This window comes from Sciurus vulgaris (assembly GCF_902686455.1).
Source record: "Sciurus vulgaris genome assembly, contig: HiC_scaffold_261_arrow_ctg1, whole genome shotgun sequence".
NCBI lineage: Eukaryota > Metazoa > Chordata > Mammalia > Rodentia > Sciuridae > Sciurus > Sciurus vulgaris.
Genome location: NW_027632793.1, coordinates 5,488,324 through 5,510,403, shown reverse-complemented (window position 1 = coordinate 5,510,403; position 22,080 = coordinate 5,488,324). Strand labels below are relative to the sequence as shown.

The 22,080-nt window shown below is 36.0% G+C and overlaps 1 long non-coding RNA gene across 2 annotated transcripts in view; it reads right to left on the bottom strand.

Annotated features, from left to right (window-relative positions):
* Window positions 1–2,933: 2,933 nt before the first annotated feature.
* Window positions 2,934–22,080, bottom strand: part of LOC306652525 — a 46,460-nt gene continuing 27,313 nt past the window's right edge. The window contains exons 2-4 of one of the 2 annotated variants that reach the window (XR_013761432.1): window positions 15,425–15,548; window positions 6,545–6,703; window positions 2,934–2,972 (exon numbers count right to left, since the gene is read on the bottom strand). This is a non-coding gene — a long non-coding RNA (uncharacterized lncRNA). Of the gene's footprint in view, window positions 2,973–6,544; window positions 6,704–15,424; window positions 15,576–22,080 lie in introns of those variants that run through there. The other variant, XR_013761433.1, reaches the window with a different exon arrangement.

Here is a 22,080-nt window from a genome sequence, read left to right as displayed (position 1 = left end):
CCACACTAACAAAGAGAAGACGAGAGAAAACCCAAATCACTAAAATTCGGAATGAACAAGGAAATATCACAACAGACAGGATGGAAATACAAAACATAATTAGAAGCTATTTTGAAAATCTATACTCCAACAAAATAGAAAATTTCGAAGACATCAACAGGTTTCTAGAGACATATGAATTGCCTAAACTGAAGGAGGAGGACATAAACAATTTAAATAGACCAATTTCAAGTACTGAAATAGAAGAAGTCATCAAAAGCATACCAACAAAGAAAAGTCCGGGACCAGATGGGTTCTCAGCCGAGTTCTACAAAACCTTTAAGGAAGAGCTCATTCCAATACTTCTCAAAGTATTCCATAAAATAGAAGAGGAGGGAACCCTCCCAAACTCATTCTATGAAGCCAATTCACACTGATACCTAAACCAGACAGAGACTCATCAAGGAAAGAAAATTTCAGACCAATATCCTTAATGAACATCGACGCAAAAATTCTCAACAAAATTTTAGCAAATCGCATACAAAAACATATTAAAATGATAGTGCACCATGATCAAGTGGGTTTCATCCCACGGATGCAAGGTTGGTTCAACATTAGGAAATCAATAAACGTAATTCACCATATTAATAGACTTAAAGTCAAGAATCACATGATTATTTCAATAGATGCAGAAAAAGCATTTGATAAAATACAGCACCCCTTCATGCTCAAAACACTAGAAAAAATAGGGATAGTGGGAACATTCCTTAACATTGTAAAGGCCATTTATGCTAAGCCCATGGCTAATATCATTCTAAATGGTGAAAAACTGAAAGCATTCCCCCTAAAAACTGGAACAAGGCAGGGATGCCCTCTTTCACCACTTCTATTCAACATCATTCTTGAGACTCTGGCCAGAGCAATTAGACAAACCAAAGAAATTAAAGGGATACGAATTGGAAAAGAACTCAAACTATCCCTGTTCGCTGATGACATGATTATATATTTAGAGGAACCTGGAAATTCCACCAGAAAACTCTTAGAACTCATAAGTGATTTCAGTAAAGTAGCAGGTTACAAGGTCAATGCCCATAAATCCAACGCATTTTTATACATAAGTGATGAATGTTCAGAAAGAGAAATTAGGAAAACTACCCCATTCACAATAGCCTCAAAAAAAAAAATAAAATACTTGGGAATCAATCTCACAAAAGAGATGAAAGACCTCTACAATGAGAACTATACAACACTAAAGAAAGAAATTAAAGAACACCTTAGAAGATGGAAAGATCTTCCATGTTCTTGGATAGGAAGAATTAATATTGTCAAAATGGCCATACTACCTAAAGTGCTATACAAATTCAATGCAATTCCAATTTAAATCCCAATTGTGTACCTTACAGAAATAGAGCAAGCAATTATGAAATTCATGTGGAAGAATAAGAAACCCAGAATAGCTAAAGCAATCCTTAGCAGGAAGAGTGAAACAGGGGGTATTGCAATACCAGATCTTCAACTCTACTACAAAGCAATAGTAACCAAAACGGCATGGTATTGGTACCAAAATAGACAGGTAGATCAATGGTACAGAATAGAGGACACGGACACAAACCCAAATAAATACAATTTTCTCATACTAGACAAAGGGGCCAAAAATATGCAATGGAGAAAAGATAGCCTCTTCAACAAATGGTGCTGGGAGAATTGGAAATCCATATGCAACAGAATGAAACTAAACCCATATCTCTCACCATGCACAAAACTAAACTCAAAATGGATTAAGGACCTCGGAATCAGACCAGAGACCCTGCAGATTATAGAAGAAAAAGTAGGTCCAAATCTTCACCTTGTTGGTCTAGGACCAGACTTCCTTAACAGGACTCCCATAGCACAAGAAATAAAAGCTAGAATCAACCACTGGGATAGATTCAAACTAAAAAGCTTTCTCTCAGCAAAGGAAACTATCAGCAATGCGAAGAAAGAGCCTACAGAGTGGGAGAATATCTTTGCCAATCATACTTCAGATAGAGCACTAATCTCCAAAATCTATAAAGAACTCTAAACACTCTACTCCAAGAATTCAAATAGTCCAGTCAACAAATGGGCTAAGGAAATGAATAGACACTTCACAGAAGAAGATCTACAAGCAATCAACCAACATATGGAAAAATGTTCAACATCTCTAGTAATAAGAGAAATGCAAATCAAAACCTCCCTAAGATTCCATCTCACCCCAATTAGAATGGCGATTATCAAGAATACGAGCAACAACAGGTGTTGGCGAGGATGTGGGGAGAAAGGTACACTCATACACTGCTGGTGGGGCTGCAAATTAGTGCAGCCACTCTGGAAAGCAGTGTGGAGATTCCTTAGAAAACTTGGAATGGAACCACCATTTGACCCAGCTATCCCACTCCTTGGCCTATACCCAAAGGACTTAAAATCTGCATACTACAGAGATACAGCCACATCAATGTTCATAGCTCCTCAATTCACAATAGCCAGACTGTGGAACCAACCTTGATGCCCTTCAATTGATGAGTGGATAAAGAAACTGTGGTATATATATACAATGGAATATTACTCAGCCATAAAGAATGATAAAATTATGACATTTGCAGGCAAATGGATGAAATTGGAGAATATCATGCTAAGTGAGATAGGCCGATCTCAAATGCCAAAGGACGAATGATATCGCTGATAAGTGGAGGATGACACATAATGGGGGGGAGGGAAGGGTTAGAGTTAGGGTTAGGGAGGGGGGCAAGTATGGAGGAAGGAAGGAACTACTGTATAGAGGGTAAAGAGGGGTGGGAGGGGTGGGGGGAAGGGAAAAAATAACAGAATGAATCAAATAACTTTGCTCTATGTAAATTTATGATTACACAAATGGTATGCCTTTACGCCATGTACAGAGAAACAACATGTATCTCATTTGTTTACAATAAAAAAAAAAGAATTTCACTTATGTATTCAACTTCTGCATCATGTTGCTAAGAAGAAAAAAATGCAATGTAATAATCAGATAAGGAACTCACATCACCAATGCTACTGAACATAAAATAAAAGTACAACACATTCAGTCACAAAAAATGTTAATCAGTGGATTTAAGCATAGATGAATATTGTGGCAAATAATTTATAAAAATTGTGAAATAAGCCAAATTAACAGTAAAATATCAAAAACATTTGTGAAAGACCCAAACATATTATCATGTAAATTAAGTAGAAATAAGTCTATTTTTTGATTCTGCTAAGAGAAATCCACCCAAAGTCATCAATGTATATTCTTTTTCATATCAAGGAATAATTAAACAACAAAGGATTTCTGTTTTTTTTTTCAGGAGACTAACAGGCAATTCTTAGCTTTATAGATTAACATGTAAATTTTAGCTAGTGTGTTACCATAAAGTAGCTAAAATTTTATGTCAGTTTTACATTTCAAACAATGTTAAATACATAATTTCTTTGATCCATAACTATTTCTCTCCTGAATCAGTTTCAGAAATGATAAAAATCAACTTTCTTCTAATTAAATTTAAATAGGATAGATAAAATGTTTTAGGTTTAAGTTACAAAATTCTTTCATTTATTCATAAAATATCAAAACAAGCAAGTATCTACAGGAAATCAAGAAAATAAATTTCCTTCTAAGTAATTATATAAATATGATTAAAATAAGGCAGTTATGTTTATAATTAATATAATAGTAGACAAATCTAAAGAGAAAAACAAGAATAAAATTAGCCTGGAGAGATCTGAGAATTTAAACATTTTTTCCTTAGAGGTATGAAAAAATCCAATATGAAAAAATTACTTTCATGTAATTTTATTACTATTTTAAGTGATCCTTTAAATAACTGAGGATACAGTCATACGTAGTTTCTTTAAAACTAGTTTAATATTTCTATTATCTAATTTTTCCACATCCAAAAGGTACTAAATACATATGATAAGATATGGCAGGATAAACCCACTACACTCTGCTTTTCCTACTGATGTCCAATAAAAACCCTAGACAAAACAGATAGCAGCTACTGATGGCTATGAAAAGTAAACAAGAGTCAGGAATTAGAGAAAGGGGTAAAACTTTGGAGAAATAATGTCAAAGGGGTGAAGTTTCCTGTTTCATTTTTTTTTTCTACTTTTTCTCTCAAACATCTGCCCCAGGGTGGAAACCTGGATGGAAGTGGAGCTTTCTACTTTCCTAAGAGGTCTGAGATAAAGACAGTCAAAGAAACCAGGAAGATGGGACCTTGTGATCTGGATTGTGTGGAGAATTTTGGAGAAAAAATCTCAAAGCATCCTCTCAGTTTGGTGTACATTAAGATGTACAAGTTGGGTTCATCTCTGAGTTGCCCAGACACAGGACAAAACAAGCACAGAAGGCCAAAAGCTTGTAGAGCTGAAGTAAGATTTTAAACTGTTGCCAAGTCTCAAATTATCCTCTAAGTGGCATATGCACAAGACAATTATGAAGCAAGAGTGCAAAGGCTCTGAAAAACAAACTGAAATGAGAACCACAGCCTATAGAAGATCAGAAAGAGCTAAGGCCTTAATGTCACTGGACTGAATAAATGCTTTAAGTAAACAATATTCTCCAGAAGATTCTAAAAGGCACAGGATCTACACAATATGTTTCAAATACAATCCAAATGTCACTGCACATGCAAAGACCTGAGAAATGTAATAAAGTTTCAAGAAAAAATACAATCAACAGATGCCAATCCTGAGATGACCCAGATGCTGTATGTTTAAGTATGTTCTATGAGGTAAATGTAAATGTGAAAGTAAATGTAAAGACAGAAATTGTTATGAGAAAAAAATTAAAGAAAATAATTGGCAGTTTTAGAACTTCAAAATGTCAGAAATAAATAATCACTAAATGGGCTTGATTTAGTCAGGAATTTCACTGCTGTGGTCAAAAGACCTGACAAGAACAATTTCAGAGCCAAATGTATTTGGGGCTCATGGTTTCAGAGGTCTCAGTCCATAGTTGGCTGACTTCTTTGCTCTGGGCCTGAGGTGAGGCAGAACATCATGGTGGAAAAGAGTGGCAGAGGAAAGCATCCCAGCACATGATACCAGGAAGCAAAGAAAGAACAATCCCAACTATGTTCCTTCACCAGCCACAACATACCTGTCTATAATTACCACCCAGTTAAAAACTACCAATGGATTAATATGCTGATTAAGTTAATGCTTTTGTAACTCAATAATTTTACCTCTAAACTTTCTTACACTGTCTCAGACATGAGTTTTTAAGAGACACCTCATATTTAAACCATAACAAGGTTCAATAGCAACATGGAGATGAAAAAGGAGAACAGTGAACTAGAAGACATATTAATAGAAATTACCCAGTCCAAAGAACACAAAAGAAAAAAATAATAAGGAAAAGTGAACATAGCCTCAGAAATCTTCTGGCTAACAGTAAAAGAACTAACATATGAGTCTGGAGACACAGAGAAGAGAAGGGAATTGAAGCATAAAAAATATTTGAAGAAATAAATGCTGCAAATTTCCCAAATGTAGCAAAAGACATAAATTTACAAATTTAAGAAAAATAATAAACCACAAATTGGATAAAAGTCAAAGTTGACATCATAAATGAGTTGCTGCTAAAAATCACAAGTTAAAGAAAAAGCTTGAAATGAACCTATTTACAGAATATTCTGGAAAAGGCAGAACTGGGACAGAAAGTAGACGCCTGGTTGTTAAAGGCTAAGGATGGGAAAAAATATTTGTAAAAGAATATAATAAAATTTTTTGAATGCTGGAATTACATTTTATCTTGAGGATGGTGGAAATTACAAAATTAAAAGCATTTTTCAAAACTAATATAAATGTACGACATTGAATTTTACTCTGTGTGAATTATGTGTATAAGAGATAAGCTATATGACACCAAGAGACATTATAGTACATATAAATATTAAGCAAAGATTAATTATACTAACTATAGCTAGGATAATAGCTATCAAATTGTACTAACTATATAAAATTCTTGCCCAAAGTATTTGATCCAAATATCATTGTTAGGAAACAGTCAGGCAAATCTAGGATGCAATATATTCCTCAACGCTGCTGACTTAGACTCCAAAGAAAAGTTCCATGAAGAATAAAAATAGTAATGGTTAACTATGCTAGATTCAAAGAAGTCTAAGACAGTGCATAGAGTTTGTGTACATCCTTGATTAGAAAACAACAAAAACAAAACAAAAAATGTAACAAAAGTCATGTTGGAGACCAAATGGGAAAGTGAATATGGACTATATATTAAATTTTATTTTTAATTAGCATTAATTTTATGATATATAATGCTATACAGAATGTACTTATTCTTAAGAGACACATGCCTAAGTATTTAGGGATACTATATATTGATGTTTGCAAGCTAGTTTCAAACAGTTCAGAAAATAAGTTGTGTGTGTATCTGTGTGGGTGTGTGTGTGAGAAAAGGAGGGAGAAGGTTAAATGAGAAAATGTGACAAAATGTTAATTATTATTCAAACCAAGAAAAAAAGAATTTATATTACTCTAAAAATTATGACTTTATAAGTACCTCCTTTAGAATTTGAAATCTTGTAAGAACCTCTTCTTCAACACCTTTAATTTTATTTAAGGCATTTTCATGTCTGAAAAGCAGTTGTTCTCTTTCAACTAAAAAACATTCTTGCTTTTGAAGTTCTTCAGAAAAATTCTGTTGTGCTGCAGTTTAACACTGTATCAAAATAACAGATATGAATGACTTTTAAAAAGAACATTCACAAAATCTGCAAATTGCATTTTTATCCACTGGCACTGTGGTTCAACCAAGTGGTTTTTGAAAATGCATTGGTACATAAAACAGGGATTACAGTAGTTGCTACACATGGTCCATTATTTTACCTATGTCCTCCACTCCCTTACTTTTTTGTTCTTCTATCACCAAGGGCTAAAAGACTCCATGCCTGGGTTAATACAACATCTTCCATGTCCTGAGGATAACACAGATTAAAAACCATCAGAGAAAATTCACACACCATGTAAAGTGATTTTTTTTTTTTTGTTCATGGTCTCAATCCTCTCTTAAGTTATAAATGCTATTCAGAAAACTTGCTACATTTTTATGGTCATCTTTTTAATCTGTTCTCCACGTGTCTATTTCAAACCTTTTTACTCTTTCCTAATTTTAAACACAACACTTTGAACATTGTGGATGGCCTGATAAATTCATAGGGAAGACCACAGAAGTTAACATCAGTTTCATGCCCTTCTCCTCTGTACACAGATAGGTTCAGGATCTCATTGCATTAAGCCCCTTTGAGAAGACTGCTCTGATTATCTCTAAACATTTGCAATCTCTCTTTTCACATCTGAAATAAAATATTTTGCTCTTTCCCATATTATCTCTCCAATCAAACCTCCTAAAATATTTTCTACATTTGCTGAAACTTCTTTACCTTCAAGTCATTCCTCAATTGATTTTTAATCTGGCTTCAGCCCACACTGCCCTACTAAAATGAGTGACCTGTTATGAAATTTAAAAATAACTTCTCAGTTCTTATCTTACTGAATCTCTCAGCAGCATGTTATATGACTTTCTCTTTCCTTCCACTTTAAATACTTCCAATGACTTGCATGATATCATGTTCTACTGGTTTTCTACCACTTTCTCTAGGCATGGCTTCTCAGTCCCCTTTGCAGGCTCCATGTCCCCACCATCCTGTAACTACTATGGTTGCTCAGGGATTGGGTTTAAGTTATTTTTCTTCTCATTCTTTACATTCTCTGCTTGATTATATCCATTCAATGGCTAAAATTACCACATGTTCCCAACCTGCAACTGTTCAGTTGATTGTCTCAAGTGCCACACTCAAGTCTAAACAGCCTATTTAACATCTCTCCCTATATACTTTCAGGAAGCACAAAATAAACATGTCCAAATCTGAATTCAGCTAGACATCACAGAAACATATAAAGCAAAGCCACAATAATACCCAGAAAAATAAAGGATGTGTTTCTCAAAAACAGAAAGATAAATGATGGAAACGATGTGGGGAAAATTATAGCCTTGTATACTGCCTAGTGGAAAAGTAAAACAGTCTGCAAGTTCCTCAAAGAAGTTAAACACAGTTATCCTATGACTCAGTCATTCCACTGTAGGTATACACCCAAAAGAAATAGAGTACATGTCCACACAAAACTTAAATACAAACATTCATAGCAACAGTACTCATGATAGCCAAATAGTGGAAAAAACTCAAATGTCCAGAAATTAATGAGTAAAGTAATAAATGTAATGTATCTATATAATGGAATATTACTTAGCAATAAAAAGCATGTGCTAGCCAGGCACCAGGGAGTATAGATGTAATTATAGCCACCAAGAAAGCTGAGGAAGAAGGATTGTAAATTTAAAGTCAACCTTGTAACTTTTCAAGAACTTTCCTTGAAGTAAAAATAAACAAGTTGGGAATATAGCTCAGTGATGTAACTCCTCTGGGTTCAATCCCTCAGTACTAAAAGAAAAAGAATAAAAACATGGGATGATACATAGTATAACATGAATGAACCTTAAAATTAGCATGCTAAGAAGTCAGTTATTTTAAAATATCACATATTATATGATTCCAGTAATATGAACAGTTCAGAACAGACAAACTTAAAGAAAGAGAAAGTAGAATAGTGCTTGCCTAGGGATGAAGGGAATTTGGAGAACATGAAGAATAACCTCTAATGGGCTTTGGTTTCTTTTTGGGATAATGAAATATTCTAAAATTGGTTACAGTGACAATAGTACAACTCTGTGAATATAATAAAAATAATTTAACTATACACTAAAAATTAATTTTTAAGTTATGAGTTAAAAAGGAATAAATTAATCTTTTCTTCCTCCAGTTTTCTACATATGCAAAAAGCAGCATGATTTATTCAACTGTCCAAAAAATTAAACTTGCACTTTGCCCTTGATAAATCTTCAAGCCTATCTCCTACATCCAAACAATCTCTATGTTCTATACCTACCTTTTAAATATCTCCAGAATCCAACCACTTCTCTGTATCCTTGAGGTGCCCAGCCTAATACAAGACACTTCAGACTATTAACATCATTTCACACCAACTTCTCTAACCTCTCACACTGATGACAATGTTAAACACTAACACATTTGGATGCTGACTGTCCCCCAAAGGCCCATGTATTAAAGGCATGGTCCACAGAATGACTCTAAGTGGGAGGTTTTGGAATCTTTATAAGCTAGGTCCTAAAGAAAGATCTTTAGGTCACTGGGTATGTGCCACTGAAGTGGATAGTGGGACCCTGATGCCTCTGTCCTTTGATTCCTGGCCATGAGGTGAACAATGTTTTTTGCCCTATGTTCCTGCCATATGTACTGACTTGCTTCTGACCCAAAGCAATGAAGTCAATCAATCATGAACTGAAATCTCTAAAACTATGAGCCAAAATAAACATTTTCCCATTATAAGTTGATTATCTCTGGTATTTTGTAACAGTGATAAAACAGTAACACATAGATGACTCCCAAATTAGATAATCACCCACTATCTACTTTCTAATATGTTTTACTACTGAACCTGACTCATTTCAAACAGAAATATTGCTCTTCTTCCTGAAATCCATTCTTTCTCCACAACGCACAAACAAGAAATGTGAGAATAAACTTACTTACTTTAGTCTTCCTATACTTTATTGAATTCATCATGCCAAGTCCAGAATATTTTACTTCTACAATAACCTTTATTCTATTCCTCTGCTACCAACCCAGTCCAAGTCACCCTTATTTCTTACCTGGGATCCTGCAGTAGAATACTCTCTGGTATCTCAATTTATACCCATGTCCCTCTCTAAGACATTTAAGTAAACACACATTAGATTTTGCAAAGTTCATGCTTTAAAAATCTTCAGAGCTACTTACTACATTTTCTTTGAATAAATATGTTAATTTACCATGCCACAGGAACTTCTCATACTGAAATGTCTCAGTATAGAATCTAAATCTTTCACTGGGCTAACCTCTACTCATTTTTCAGGATTTATCTTAAATGTTAATTTCTCAGAAAAATCTTACCTCGATCTCCTCCAATCTCAATCAAAATCTCTCCCATCAGGTACTTATAGTATATATCTATTATTCCTTCATTTAAGTTTATAAAATTATAATTATATGGGTACTTATGAGTGCTTCTAATAAGCTATGTGTAGCAACAGGCATATATATTTTACTCAACACAAATGCATATTAATAGGTACTTAAATATTTACTGAATACATTAAATCAATAGTGTAACAAAAATGTATATACTTGGAGGCCACCAATTCTACTTCAAAGCATCTCTGAGTCTCTTGAATACACAGTAAGCTGAAAAAATGTATAGCCAAAAAATTATCACTGGAATTAAATGGTGACAGACATGATCAAGAACTAGTGCAGGGATGTGGCCCCTTAAATATTGGGATGAATGTGGGCAGATGACAATTAGTGGGCAACAGAACAAGAATAAAATGGTGACAACATGAGGAAAAATACTGTTAATTAAGAAGCCTTGAATAAGTGTGAATAATGGCTGTTCAGAGAAATCCAGGTACCCTCTCTAAAGGTGCCTGTTTGGGGCCTATTCTACAATGGGATAAAAATTGGATGATGTATATGTTCCTATTAAACTTTTGTCAAAATCTACTTTTTAATAGTGAAAGCAAAAAAAGTATATGCTTAACAAGTCTTAGCAGTACAAAGCAAATTTTAAAGTCAGTCTGAAGATTAAAGAAATCAGATTAATCCATTGTACTTTACTTTTTTTTATTTTATTGTAAACAAATGGGATACATGTTGTTTCTCTGTTTGTACATGGCGTAAGGGCATACCATTTGTGTAATCATAAATTTACATAGAGTAATGTTGTTTGATTCATTCTCTTATTTTTCCCCTTCCCCCCACCCCTCCCACCCCTCTTTACCCTCTATAAAGTACTTCCTTCCTCCATACTTGCCCCCCTCCCTAACCCTAACTCTATCCATAACACTAACCCTCCCCTCCCCCCCATTATGTGTCATCCTCCACTTATTAGCGATATCATTCGTCCTTTGGCTTTTTGAGATTGGCTTATCTCACTTAGCATGATATTCTCCAATTTCATCCATTTGCCTGCAAATGCCATAATTTTATCATTCTTTATGGCTGAGAAATATTCCATTGTATATATATACCACAGTTTCTTTATCCACTCATCCATTGAAGGGCATCTAGGTTGGTTCCACTGTCTGGCTATTGTGAATTGAGCAGCTATGAACATTGATGTGGCTGTATCCCTGTAGTATGCTGATTTTAAGTCCTTTAGGTATAGGCCAAGGAGTGGGATAGCTGGGTCAAATGGAGGGTCCATTCCAAGTTTTCTAAGGAATCTCCACACTGCTTTCCAGAGTGGCTGCACTAATTTGCAGCCCCACCAGCAATGCATGAGTGTACCTTTCTCCCCACATCCTCGCCAACACCTGTTGTTGCTCGTATTCTTGATAATCGCCATTCTAATTAGGGTGAGATGGAATCTTAGGGTGGTTTTGATTTTCATTTCTCGTTTTACTAGAGATGTTGAGCATTTTTCCATATGTTTGTTGATTGCTTGTAGATCTTCTTCTGTGAAGTGTCTATTCATTTCCTTAGCCCATTTGTTGACTGGATTATGTGAATTCTTGGAGTAGAATTTTTTGAGTTCTTTATAGATTCTGGAGATTAGTGCTCTATCTGAAGTATGATTGGCAAAGATATTCTCCCACTCTGTAGGCTCTTTCTTCACATTGCTGATAGTTTCCTTTGCGGAGAGAAAGCTTTTTAGTTTGAATCTATCCCAGTGGTTGATTCTAGCTTTTATTTCTTGTGCTATGGGAGTCCTGTTAAGGAAGTCTGTTCCTAGACCAACAAGGTGAAGATTTGGACCTACTTTTTCTTCTATAAGATACAGGGTGTCTGGTCTGATTCCAAAGTCCTTAATCCATTTTGAGTTTAGTTTCGTGCATGGTGAGAGATATGGGTTTAGTTTCATTCTGTTGCATATGGATTTCCAATTCTCCCAGCACCATTTGTTGAAGAGGCTATCTTTTCTCCATTGCATATTTTTGGCACCTTGTCTAGTATGAGAAAATTGTATTTATTTGGGTTTGTGTCTGTGTCCTCTATTCTGTACCATTGATCTACCTTTCTATTTTGGTACCAATACCATGCCGTTTTGGTTACTATTGCTTTGTAGTAGATTTGAAGATCTCGTATTGCAATACCCCCTGTTTCACTCTTCCTGCTAAGGATTGCTTTAGCTATTCTGGGTTTCTTATTCTTCCAGATGAATTTCATAATTGCTTGCTCTATTTCTGTAATGTACTTCATTAGGATTTTACTTGGAATTGCATTGAATTTGTATAGCACTTTATGTAGTATGGCCAATTTGACAATATTAATTCTTCCTATCCAAAACATGGAAGATCTTTCCATCTTCTAAGGTGTACTTTAATTTCTTTCTTTAGTGCTGTATAGTTCTCATTGTAGAGGGCTTTCACCTCTATTGTGAGATTCATTCCCAAGTATTTTATTTTTCTCGAGGCTATTGTGAATGTGGTAGTTTTCCTAATTTCTCTTTAGTAAGATTCATCACTTATGTATAAAAATGCGTTGGATTTATGGGCATTGATCTTGTAACCTGCTACTTTACTGAATTCACTTATGAGTTCTAAGAGTTTTCTGGTGGAATTTCCAGGTTCCTCTAAATATATAATCATGTCATCAGCGAACAGGGATATTTTGAGTTCTTCTTTTCCAATTCGTATCCCTTTAATTTCTTTGCTTTGTCTAATTGCTCTGGCCAGAGACTCAAGAACGATCTTGAATGGAAGTGGTGACAGAGGGCATCCCTGCCTTGTTCCAGTTTTTAGGGGGAATGCTTTCAGTTTTTCACCATTTAGAATGATGTTAGCCATGGGCTTAGCATAAATGGCCTTTACAATGTTAAGGAATGTTCCCACTATCCCTATTTTTTTCTAGTGTTTTGAGCATGAAGGGGTGCTGTATTTTATCAAATGCTTTTTCTGCATCTATTGAATAATCATGTGATTCTTGACTTTAAGTCTATTGATATGGTGAATTACGTTTATTGATTTCCTGATGTTGAACCAACCTTGCATCCCTGGGATGAAACCCACTTGATCATGGTGCACTATCTTTTTAATATGTTTTTGTATGCGATTTGCTAAAATTTTGTTGAGAATTTTTGCGTCAATGTTCATTAAGGATATTGGTCTGAAATTGTCTTTCCTTGATGAGTCTCTCTCTGGTTTAGGTAATAGTGTGATATTGGCTTCATAGAATGAGTTTGGGAGGGTTCCGTCCTCTTCTATTTTACGGAATACATTGAGAAGTATTGGAATGAGCTCTTTTTTAAAGGTTTTGTAGAACTCGGCTGAGAACCCATCTGGTCCCAGACTTTTCTTTGTTGGTACGCTTTTGATGACATCTTCTATTTCAGTACTTGAAATTGGTCTATTTAAATTGTTTATGTCCTCCTCGTTCAGTTTAGGCAATTCATATGTCTCTAGAAACCTGTTGATGTCTTCGAAATTTTCTATTTTGCTGGAGTATAGATTTTCAAAATAGCTTCTAATTATGTTTTGTATTTCAATCCTGTCTGTTTTGATATTTCCTTGTTCATTCCGAATTTTAGTGATTTGGGTTTTCTCTCGTCTTCTCTTTGTTACTGTGGCTAAAGGTTTATCAATTTTGTTTATTTTTTCAAAGAACCAACTATTTATTTTGTCAATTTTTTGTATTGTTTCTTTTGTTTCAATGTCATTGATTTCAGCTCTGAGTTTAACTATTTCCTGTCTTCTACTACTTACGGTGCTGTTCTGTTCTTCTTTTTCTAGGGCTTTGAGCTGTAGTGTTAGGTCGTTTATTTGTTGAGTTTTACTTCTTTTATTAAATGTGCTCCATGAAATAAATTTCCCTCTAAGTACTGCTTTCATAGTGTCCCAGAGATTTTGATATGATGTTTCTTTGTTCTCATTTTCCTCAAAGAATTTTTTAATTTCCTTCCTAATATCTTCTGTTATGCATTCATCATATAATAGCATATTGATTAATCTCCCGATGTTGGAATAGTTTCTGTGTTTTACTCTTTCATTTATTTCTAACTTCAATCCATTATGATCTGATAGAATACATGATAGTGTCTCTATCTTCTTGTATTTGCTAACATTAGCTTTGTTGCATAATATATGGTCTATTTTAGAGAAGGATCCATGTGCTGCTGAGAAGAAAGTGTATTCGCTCTTGGTTGGATGGTATATTCTATAAATGTCCGTTAAATCAGACTTACAATGTCCCTGAAGATTCCTATATATATCCCCCCTTAGCCTTCAGTAGGCTGAAGTCTTGGAGGAAGTTGATAATGCGGTGTACTTTACTTTTTAAAAATATTTTCTTTATTGTTTACTACAGATGATCTATCATTGCAACATTGCTTCTTTCTTATTCTATAGAGTATTATCAAAAGTCTTTCTACTGTCACTTCTTTGATTAGAAAACCTATAAAACTGCTAGCCTTAGTTTTCAATATTTCATTTCCCTGACAGGAAGCTAAATTCACAATACGACAATCACTCCTTTCCAAACAACTCTCATCTCTTAATTCCTTGTACCTGTATTGACCTTTCCATTGTTCCCCTCTCTAAATTCTACCTCTGGGTCAAGGACCAGATTTTATCTTTCTCTAAATTTTTTCCTAGTGATTCAGATTAAGAAAAACTGTTTTTCTGAAATGCTACATTATTACAACATGAATTAATTTGACAAAATGAACTACTGATTTTTAAAATATTTTGGGTATTTCAAGTGTATATAATGTTTCCAATAAAAAGAATAGCAAGTAGAAACTATTACATGTGTTTCTTTTTTGTACTCCTAGTGGAAATGTGATAAATATATAAATTAAATCCTTTAGAAACAAACACCAAAAAAAGATAAACTGCAAGAAGGTTCAAAAATACATTTTAGTTAGAGTTGACAAGGAAACTTCTTACTATATAATACTTAAAACAATGAATCTCGAACACCTTGTTCAAAAAGCACACTTTACCTGCTGATTTGTTTGTGAAGAATGGGATGGGATGAGGATAAACATAGACCATAGGATAATCTGAAGCCTAAGACACATGCCCACAAAAAAAATCACTACTAGCAATATTTTTCTTTCATTCTCTATACTTTCTCACTCAACATTTCCTACAAATTGAGCTTGTTTCCTTCTGACCTTCCCTTAACCCAATTATCTATACTAATTAAAATTGTATTTAAATTTTCCAAATACTTAGTGCTTAGAATATAAATATTTCTGAATTCTCAAATTGGTATTTAGATCTTACCTGCAGTATCAGATGTATTTGAAACAACTCATCATATACCTGATTTATCTGATGTGGAGTAAAGTCTGCTTGTTTGACACTTTGGATTTTGGACAGCTGGCACTTTTCAAAGAAGAGTCACTGACATTGCAACATTCAGTCCGAGGTCTTGATGAGGCCCTATCTGTTGGCAGGTTAAATGCAAAGTGAATAAAATTTTAATTATGAAATTTATTATAGAGCCAAATAGTCTCAGAATAACCTTCAAGAAAAATTATTGTAAGAATAAAATTACTGAATTGTGAAAAATTTGAGAAAAGGAAGAAAAAATGTTACAGCAAATACAGTAAAATGTTAACATGTAGAAAATTTGGGTTAAAAGTATAAAGGAATCATTCATACAACTTTTCTCTAAGTATGAAATTATTTCAGATTTAATTATTTTAAAATTCATGAGAACACTATTAATTGCCTAGAATATGAAATGGAATATCATTTCAGAAGCTTAACTCATTCCCTCCTCTGTAACCAAACTAACAAGAAGTCCAAATACAATGTTAATTATTGCCTATTTTTCTTTTTAATTTCTATCACATATATCTAAAAAGTCCTATTTTTGAGGCAATAAAAACCTCTACAGTAAAAATTATAAAATGCTTATGAAACTGAAGACACTAGAGGATAAAGATGAAAAGACATCCCATGTTCATATACTAGGAGAATTAACATTGTTAAAATGGCCAAAATATCAAAAGGCAATCTACAAATTCAATGCAATTCCCATCAAAATACCAATGACATTCTTCACAGAAAGAGGGGAAAAATTCTAAAATTCAGAAGAAAGCATGAAGACCCAAAGTTGCCAAAGCAATCCTGAGGAAAACTCATAGTGCAAGGCTAGAGGCAGCATGATTCCTGATTTCAAATATGCTACAATGCATTTTTATGGTAACAAAAATATCATGGTATTAACTTAAAAAAATACAAAAAGCAATGGAATTAGAGGACTCAGAAATAAACTCATGCCTCTATAGTTATCTGATTCTCAATAAAGTAGCCAAAAACACATTGGAAAGAAGATAGGCTCTTCAACAAATGGTACTGGGGAAATTGGATATTCAAATGTAGACAATTGAAACTAGACATTTATGTCTCACCCTGTACATGAATGAACTCAAAATAAATCCTAATAATTCAGGAAATGGTAGTAAGAATTGACAAATGGGATTACAGCAAATTTTAAAGCTTCCACACAGCAAAAGAAGAAGAGAGTTAAGAGAGATCCTACAGAAAGGAAGAAAGTATTTGCCAACTATTCATCTGACAGAATATTAACATTCAGAATTATATACACAAAAACGTTATCAGGGGGTTTCAAGATGGCGGCCTAGAGGGTGGCTGCATTTCATGTTGCTCCAGGACTCAGGATTCAAAAGAGGAGATATTGAGACACTTGGGACAAACTCAATGAAGCTGGGTGACTCTCACCCGTTGGGAAGGCGTCCCGGATGGGACGGTGGTCCCAGAACGCAGGAAAATTTGTGAAGTAGAGCTGACGGCGAGACATCCCTCCCCCCGCTGGAGCAGTGAACTCGGACAACTGGGAGCGCAGTAAAGGAGGCCGCTCAGCACAGTGCTGGGACTCGGAGCAACCACTGGGGCTCCGGCGGCTGCCTACGGGAGGAGTGGTGAGGAGAGCTGTGTGGACTCAGGACACCGGGGCCTGCCCTGAGGAGGAGGAGGAGGAACGTGGCCACGTGGATTCGGAGTGACTGCACCAGAGCTACAGACGGTTGCCAGAGGAGAAGCTGCGTGGCGAGCTGTTTGGACTCCAAGCAACTGCTTCTGAACACTGGGGCCTGCCCTGAGGACGAGGAGGAGGAGGAGGGGTGTGGTCACTTGGATTCAGAGTGACTACACCAGAGCTACAGGCGGTTGCCAGAGGAGGGGCTGCGTGGCAAGCTGTTTGGACTCAGACCACTACTGAACACCAGGGCCTGCCCGGAGGAGTAGGAGGAGGAGGAGGAGGAGCGTGGCAGGGCGTTTGGACTTGCAGTGACTGCATTAGCGCTCCAGGTGGCTGCTCAGAGGAGAAGGTGAGTGGTGAGTTGTTTGGACTGAAAGTGACAGCTCCTGAACACAGGGGGGCTGCCTGAAGGAGAAGCGTGGTGGGTCACTCGGTCTTGAGTGGCTGCACCAGAGCTCCGGGTGGTTGCCCAGAGGAACCGTGCAGTGGGTCACGTGGATTCAGAGCCACTCAGAGCGACCGCTCCTAAACACCCGGGGGGTTATCTGGAGAAGGAGGAGGAATGGGGAGGGTCACTTCGACATGGAGTGATTGATTGCCCAGGGCTACGGGTGGTTGGTGGGAGCTGGAGGCACGCAGTGAGATTCTTGGACTCCTAGTGACCGCACAGGAATACTGGGCGGCTGTCTGGAGGAAGAGGTGAGTGGCAAGTCTCTGGGACTCAGAACGATTGTACGGGGTGTCAGGTGGCTGCTCAGAGGAGGGGCCGCATAGCCAGGTGATTAGGTGAAGAGCAGGGTCCCAGGATCTAGGAGGCTTCTTGGTGGAAGAGCCGCACAGAGACAGGATTAGGGCGGAGTGAAGGTTCCAGGCCTGCGGGCAGATTCTCTGAGGAGGGGCAGCCTAAGGAGATTCATCTGCGAAGGGTGAGGCTCCCAGGCCCAGGAGGTAGGGCCGGGCCCCTGGGAACTTTGCAGAGGAAGGCAGCCCAGCCCAGGCGGTAGCTGTAAATTGAGGGGAACCTCTAGGAGGGAACTGACCAGCGAGACCTCCCCACCGGGTGAGTCTTCCCTGCCAGGTGAGGTTTCCCCACAAGGACGGGAAACCAGAGACTCAGGCCCAAACAGGCCTTGCCTCAGCCTGAAGTCTAGGTCCCCTTTGGATGACCATTGGTCAACAAGTGGAGACACCGCTGCCCACTAGCAGGGATTATACCCCACTTGAAGGCCACCACTCCTAGAGAGGCAGCTTCCTTGTGGAACACCGCATTATCAACTTTCTCCAAGATTTCAGGCCAATGAAGGCTAAGGGGGGATATATATAGAAATCTTCAGGGACATTGTAAGTCAATAGAGGAAATCTGCAATATCTCAGCGGTCCACTGGTACCTGAACAATATGAGAAAACAAGGAAAGAAAATGCTGCAAACAAATCAAGATGTTACATCAATAAAACCCAATGACAGCATGGCAGAAGAAATGACAGAAAAAGAGTTCAGAATGTACATAATTAAAATGATCAGAGAAGCAAATGATGAGATGAAAGAGCAAATGCATGCACTGAATGATGAGATGAAAGAGCAAATGCAAGCATTGAATGATCACACCAATCGACAGTTAAAAGAGCAAATACAGGAAGCAAAAGATCATTTCAATAAAGAGTTAGAGATATTGAAAAAAAAATCAAACAGAAATCCTTGACATGAAGGAAACAATAAACCAAATTAACAACTCCATAGAAAGCATATCCAATAGGATAGAACACCTGGAAGACAGATCCTCAGACATTGAAGACAAAATATTTAACCTTGAAAACAAAGTTGAACAAACAGAGAAGATGGTAAGAAATCATGAACAGAATCTACAAGAACTATGGGATATCATGAAAAGGCCAAATATATGAATTATTGGGATTGAGGAAGGCCTAGAGAAACAAGCCAAAGGAATGAACAATTTATTCAATGAAATAATATCAGAAAATTTCCCAAATCTGAAGAGTGAAATGGAAAATCAAATTCAAGAGGCTTATAGGACTCAAAACACACAAAATTACAACAGACCCACACCAAGGCACATTATAATGAAAATACCTAACATACAAAATAAAGACAGAATTTTAAAGGCTGTGAGAGAAAAGAACCAAATTACATTCAGGGGGAAACCAATACGGATATCAGCAGATTTTTCAATCCAGACCCTAAAAGCTGGAAGGGCCTGGAACAACATTTTTCAAGCCCTGAAAGAAAATGGATGCCAACCAAGAATCTTATACCCAGCAAAACTTACCTTCAAATTTGACGATGAAATAAAATTCTTCCATGATAAACAAAAGCTAAAAGAATTTACTAAAAGGAAGCCAGCATTACAGAATATTGTTAGCAAAATATTCCATGAGGAAGAGATGAAAAACAAAGAAGCAAATCAGCAAAGGGAGGAATTATCCTAAAGGAATTGTCAAATAAAGGAGGAAACAAGTTGTGTCAAACAAATAAATGAATAAAATTTAAAAAATGAACCAAATGACTGGGAAACCAAATCATATCTCTATAATAACCCTCAATGTTAATGGCCTGAATTCATCAATCAAAAGACATAGACTGGCAGATTGGATTAAAAAGAAAGATCCAACAATATGTTGCCTGCAAGAGACTCATCTCATAGAAAAAGATACCCATAGACTAAAGGTGAAAGGATCGGGAAAAACATACTATGCACATGGACTCAGCAAAAAAGCTGGAGTATCCATCCTCATTTCCCGTAATGTGGACTTCAAGCCAAAGTTAGTCAGAAGGGATAAAGAAGGTCATTTCATACTGCTTAAGGGATGCATAAATCAGCAAGATATAACAATCATAAATATCTATGCCCCAAACAGTGGCTCATCCATGTATGTCAAACAAATCCTTCTCAATTTCAGAAACCAAATAGACCATAACACAATAATACTAAGTGATTTTAACACGCCTCTCTCACCACTGGACAGATCTTCCAGACAAAAATTGAGCAAAGAAACCATAGAACTCAATAACATAATCAATAATTTAGACTTAACGGACATTTATAGAATATACCATCCAACCAAGAGCGAATACACTTTCTTCTCAGCAGCACATGGATCCTTCTCTAAAATAGACCATATATTATGCAACAAAGCTAATGATAGCGAATACAAGAAGATAGAGACACTATCATGTATTCTATCAGATCATAATTGATTGAAGTTAAAAATAAATGAAAGAGTAAAACACAGAAACTATTCCAACATCTGGAGATTAAACAATATGCTATTATATGATGAATGGATAACAGAAGATATTAGGAAGGAAATTAAAAAATTCTTAGAGGTAAATGAGAACAAAGAAACATCATACCAAAATCACTGGGACACTATGAAAGCAGTACTTAGAGGGAATTTATTTCACTGGAGCGCATTTAATAAAAGAAGTAAAACTCAACAAATAAACGACCTAACACTACAGCTCAAAGCCCTAGAAAAAGAAGAACAGAACAGCACCGTAAGTAGTAGAAGACAGGAAATAGTTAAACTCAGAGCTGAAATCAATGAAATTGAAACAACAGAAACAATACAAAAAATTGATAAAATAAACAGCTGGTTCTTTGAAAAAATAAACAAAATTGATAAACCTTTAGCCACAGTAACAAAGAGAAGACGAGAGAAAACCCAAATCACTAAAATTCGGAATGAACAAGGAAATATCAAAACAGACAGGATTGAAATACAAAACATAATTAGAAGCTATTTTGAAAATCTATACTCCAACAAAATAGAAAATTTCGAGACATCAACAGGTTTCTAGAGACCTATGAATTGCCTAAACTGAACGAGGAGGACATGAACAATTTAAATAGACCAATTTCAAGTACTGAAATAGAAGAAGCATCAAAAGCCTACCAACAATGAAAAGTCTGGGACCAGATGGGTTCTCAGCCGAGTTCTACAAAACCTTTAAAGAAGAGCTCATTCCAATACTTCTCAAAGTATTCCATAAAATAGAAGAGAAGGGAACCCTCCCAAACTCATTCTATGAAGCCAATATCACACTGATACCTAAACCAGAGAGAGACTCATCAAGGAAAGACAATTTCAGACCAATATCCTTAATGATCATCAACCCTAAATTTCTCGACAAAATTTTACCAAATTGCATACAAAACATATTAAGAAGATAGTGCACCATGATCAAGTCGGTTTCATCCCTAGGGATTCAAGGTTGGTTCAACATCAGGAAATCAATAAACGTAATTCACCATATTAATAGACTTAAAGTCAAGAATCACATGATTATTTCAATAGATGCAGAAAAAGCATTTGATAAAATACAGCACCCCTTCATGCTCAAAACACTAGAAAAAAATAGGGATAGTGGGAACATTCCTTAACATTGTAAAGGCCATTATGCTAAGCCCATGGCTAATATCATTCTAATGGTGAAAAACTGAAAGCATTCCCCCTAAAAACTGGAACAAGGCAGGGATGCCCTCTGTCACCACTTCTATTCAAGATCGTTCTTGAGTACTCTGGCCAGAGCAATTAGACAAAGCAAAGAAATTAAAGGGATACGAATTGGAAAAAGAAGAACTCAAATATCCTGTTCGCTGATGACATGATTATATATTTAGAGGAACCTGGAAATTCCACCAGAAAACTCTTAGAACTCATAAGTGAATTCAGTAAAGTAGCAGGTTACAAGATCAATGCCCATAAATCCAACGCATTTTTATACATAAGTGATGAATCTTACTAAAGAGAAATTAGGAAAACTACCACATTCACAATAGCCTCGAGAAAAATAAAATACTTGGGAATCAATCTCACAAAAGAGGTGAAAGACCTCTACAATGAGAACTATGCAACACTAAAGAAAGAAATTAAAGAACACCTTAGAAGATGGAAAGATCTTCCATGTTCTTGGATAAGAAGAATTAATATTGTCAAAATGGCCATACTA